General features: G+C 38.7%; 1 protein-coding gene across 5 annotated transcripts in view; it reads left to right on the top strand.

Annotated features, from left to right (window-relative positions):
- Positions 1 to 4,797, top strand: part of LOC117174165 — a 325,625-nt gene that overhangs the window by 139,241 nt on the left and 181,587 nt on the right. The window contains exon 1 of one of the 5 annotated variants that reach the window (XM_033362990.1): positions 1,190 to 1,212. The exons of the other annotated variants lie outside the window; for them this stretch is intronic. The gene's annotated coding sequence lies outside the window, so the exon portion shown is untranslated. Of the gene's footprint in view, positions 1 to 1,189; positions 1,213 to 4,797 lie in introns of those variants that run through there. 5 annotated transcript variants of the gene reach the window in all.

Here is a 4,797-nt window from a genome sequence, read left to right as displayed (position 1 = left end):
ATTTCTTTAAGGTCTTCAATAACAATTTGGGGAATGACGCTAGGGAAAGCACCTTTCGGATCCAGGAATACGCCTGCGACTATCTCGCCACTGGCAATGCTCGGTAGAATTTCGGTTGACAGGATAGCAAGATCATCAGCGCAAGATCTTCTCTTTTTAAAACCGAACTAAGCAGGAGATAAAAGATGGTTGTGTTCCACATCCCACGAAAGTCGGCTATAAATTAGTTTTTCCATCACCTTGAATAAACATAAAGTTAATGCTATTGGACGAAATTTTCCTGGGGTTGATTTAGAAACAGAGAAAATAAGAAATTCCTTCGAAGGGCTAGGAAAAGAACCAGATAGATAAATTTAATTTTAAATTTTGAGAAGATTTGTCTGGACTTGTTCAGAGAGTTGTAATATGATATTGTAGTAAATTTTATCTAAACCTGGGGAGGATTAAATTCTTAAACAAGTCAGAGCGATAGAAACTGGGACATCGTGGAAGGGGCCTCTAAGAATTCATTGCTCTGAGAGCTGTCATTATCAGGAAATGAATAGAAGAAGACCGTTGCTGGAAACATTTCCTCCGCTAAGGCGTGGAGGCTTCTGATTGTTTTTTTATCTCTTTAACAGGAAGCATTTGCTGGTTGGGTGTATTTATCTTTGAAATATTTAATGGCACGTCAGACTCTAGAAATGGGGGTAGTTCCATCTGCACACTGACAAAATTTTCAAAAATTGCATCTTCGAGCAGTATTAAGTGTGCGCCATATTTTTGCTTCTACTATATTTAGATTGATGTAATTTACATCATTTTGGCATCCCCTGAAATCAGCCAGAGCCTCCTTCCTTTCTCTGACTGCCGCTTCACAGTTTTCATCCGACCAAGGAGCCGGGATGAATTTTTTCTTTCGGGAATTGGACTAATTTATAATTCTAATATGATTTACGGGAGACAGGAAGTAGTGACTGCTTCATCCACACTTTTAACGAAGACTTCATATTTAGTATGACAGTTTATCGATTGGGAATTTAAAACATTCTCCTTTTAGGGGATTGATACCGTGAGGTGAAAATCAAAGGTGGACCAATCAATTTGCTTAATATTATATTTGTGAGAGAAGAATGGGACAATTGAGATTGAGACTCCCAGGCTTTAGATCACTGGAAAATGGTCACTGCTTAAGGAGTCGTTCCAGACAGCCCAAGAGGAGATGATAAAAAGGTTTGTGGATACAAAGGTTAAATCGATAATTGAAGGGGCGCTACCAGGTTCAGTGCGGTAAGTAGGTTTTCCGGTATTTGGGTAATCAAATCTTTCTGGTATAGAGCGGAGCAGAGCTCCAGTCCGTTGTTCCGATTCTGTAAACTTCCTCAAAGTGAGTTATGACAATTAAAGTCCCCAGCAATAAAAACTGAAGCGGAGTTAATATTTTTAATAGGATGGAACATTCTGGTCCATATCTCTGATGTGATAAAGTTATCAGAGGCGGGCACTCTGTATAAAGAAACATTGAGCAGCTCACCGACGGAAATATCTACTGAGATTGCAAGCGTGTCTAGTATGTTCTTAAGACTAGACACAGAGATGACTCTAGAGAATGTGATTCCCCTTCCTATGGCAACAGCCAAGCCACCGCGGCTGTTTGACAGCTCTGATGATGTTGAAATCTTTAATTTGAAAATTTTTTTTAAAGTCAGGTTTTAGAAAGGTAAGTGTCCGGCATAAGTAGCGTCTAAAAACGTCGAATTGATGACACAGGCCCACAAAAAAAAATGTTGTCTGCACAAGAAAAGTGATTAGGTTACTCTCATGGATTTTGAGATGCTGAATCCAAATCTGGCCTCAGAATTTGTCCTACTGCAGTATTGCGTTCTCGATATAAATTTAGCCACTAAAATTTTCGAGCTTTTACCATTTTCTCCCTAGATGCGAATAGTAGGGCAAGGCCTAGGGATTTTATGGTCACACAGGTTATAACAAAAATTTAACTGCACGAAATAAGTGCAGAGGCTACCCTTATGGATTCTAAGCCGCTGAATCCAAATCTGGCCTTAGAACTTCCCGTACACGTCTCAGTTTTCCCCTAGATGTATAAAATAGGCAAAAACCTAGATATTTTCTGGACGTTATTTCAATAATACATGTATATGCAAAAATAGACAGATGCATGTTATATTCTTAAATGCTGCGAGTTATAGAGACTTAATTTGTACACACACAGAAATTCTATAGTGCGGATTTCGTTTCCCCTAGCTTTGGCAATTCTAGGAAAATTGAAGGTCTCTCTCATATTATATAGATTTGTGCGAGAAAAAATAACAAAAATGCTATATACTTTGTAGGTTTACGTGCTAAATCTAAATATGAACCCTACATTTTTTGGGTTTGTTCCAATTTGTCTCTAGATGCTAATTGTAGGGAAAAGCCTAGCGAATCTCTGGTCACACAGGCCCACAAAAAAAATGTCTGCACGGAGCAAGTGACTGATTTCGCACGCAAAACTGTAAATGATATTAGGTTTTTGTTATTTTTTCCCGTGTACATCTATATAACCTGAGAAAGCCCTTCAATTTTCCTAGAATTACCCAAGCTAGGGGAAATAGAAAGCACCCCTGAAGAATTTCTGTGTACAAATTAAGTTTCTAAAAGTAGTTACACCTAAGAATATAATATCGATGTGCCTATTTTTGCGTACACTGGTATTATCAAAATAACGTGCAAGTTGTCCCTAGGGTTTTTCTTATTTTCTTTATCTAGGAGGAAACTGAGACGCGTAAGATAAATTCCAAACCCAGATTTAGAATCAGAGGCTCAAAATCCATAAGGTTAACCTAGTCACTTGTCTCGTTTAGACAAATTTTTCGTATGGCTTGTGTGACTAGAAATACCTAAACTTTTTCCTATTTGTTGCATCTAGGGAAAAATTGAGACATGCAGGACAAATTTTAAGGTCATATTCGGATCCAGCGGCTCAAAATCCATAAGGCTAGCCTAGTCGCTTGTCACGTACAGACAATTTTTTTTTGTGAGTCTGTGTAATTGAGAACCTGGATTCATTTAGACCCAGTTTATGAGCCTGATCAGTCCCAGAGGCTTGTATGAAAGATTTAGAGGTTGAGGTAGAGGATGGCTGAAAAGGGACAGGTGGTAGAGGCGGGAGGGGAGTGAAGGTGAGAGAAGGATGAGTTTGAACCTCTTCGAGAGGACGGTTGGGGTTGAGCATTCGAAGAAGGTATGTTTGGATTTTGGGTGGTAGTCTGTATGTTTCCATGCAGGTGGTGGAGTGGGCTTGGATTTTTCTGAAAAAGTAGGGGCTGTCAATGTCTGGGGGTAAGGGCGTGGATTCTGGGACCGACAGCTCGTTGGAGAGGGGGCAGTTGCATAATTTAACGCTGGGAACATTGAGAAACTAAACGTTTGTGAGGAGTGAGGAAGTGGCTTGGAGGAGAAGGCATATTTGGCTCCTTTGCCAGGTCTGGCGATATACTTAGCTTCTTTGAAGGACAGCTTGTATTTTATGGTAAAAACACATAGCTCTGTCTGGAATAAAAATTTAAGGAAGGGCCGTACCTTCAAAGGTAATCAGGACCGTTTTAGAGGGGATTATTTTAATTTGCTGAATGACAGGATAGGTTGTTTTTTTGTTTAGTCGAAGAGCTCGAAAAACCTTGATTGTTTCTCTTAATGTACCAAGGACCATGAGATTCTCTGCGATTTATGATTCAAAGATTTCATGTGAAACGCCACGAATAACACCCTGGCACATCACGAAGCTGAAAGGGACAATAGTAATCAGACCCTCAATTTTCTTAAGGATTTCTTCTAGCAGTGTATTAGCCGCTCTAGGTGACTTTGTCATAACCTTCAGCTTTACGAACCCGCTGCCACGGAGGTCGTTGATCAGGCCTAGAAAGTGTTTTTGAAGCAAACGACAATAAGTGTCAGGGGCAAGATATTTTTTTGCATTCTCTAAACTGGGGTTGCGCTGCGGTGATGATGGGGCACTTCCCCTTTTCAAAAGCACTGTACCGCGCTTGGGAGGCAAGGTACGTATGAATTATTGTTTATAAATTTGTTTGCAAAAAATGATTCTTTTTTTTCAATTACCACATTGAAGCCAATACTGTTAACATTAAAAATAAATATAATTTCTTTCTACGAAAACATGGCTCACAGAGACATTTTTAAATAGAAATTCTTAATAAAAATTACACACATTATTATTTATTAACTTATATCCTGTTTCTAATATTATAAACTTGAATTTTTATATTTTGAGTGTAATAGCAGATTTTTTTATCGTATGTGTTATAATTTAACTATTATACTATTAAGCCAAATCGCATTCGAAAAATTGACTCGTTCTATTCCGGCCTCGTTACATTATCAGGGTGTCAAAGAATTTGTGTCACTATGGAAGGGAAAGGATGCATAGGAGAAGTTATAGATTTAACGTAAATAAAATCAAAATTATTTCAGAATGAAAATGAATTTTATGTTTGTAGTGTTGATGCCTGCGGTAAATGCGAAATCATGCTTTTTCGAGATCGCGGCCAAGCTATTTATCTGAGAGGGGTGGAGAAGGGGAGAGGGAGCGATATGTTCAATTAGTAATTATAGGCGGAGAGAAATTTCAAGATATTAATTCACAAAAGCGCGTCATACTAGGCAGTCTGATAAGTCCCTGAATAATGAAACACGGAGACTCTCCTTTTAGGTCGATACAGCGAGTCCAACGATTTTCTAACTTTTTGATACAGTCCGAAAAGTACTCGATCGGAAGGTCTCCAAAATACGCCTCAGTTT

The sequence above is a fragment of the Belonocnema kinseyi genome, chromosome 6 (assembly GCF_010883055.1).
Source record: "Belonocnema kinseyi isolate 2016_QV_RU_SX_M_011 chromosome 6, B_treatae_v1, whole genome shotgun sequence".
Classification (NCBI taxonomy): Eukaryota; Metazoa; Arthropoda; class Insecta; order Hymenoptera; family Cynipidae; genus Belonocnema; species Belonocnema kinseyi.
Note: the sequence above shows the minus strand (reverse complement) of the source record. Positions and strands in the feature narration are given on the sequence as shown.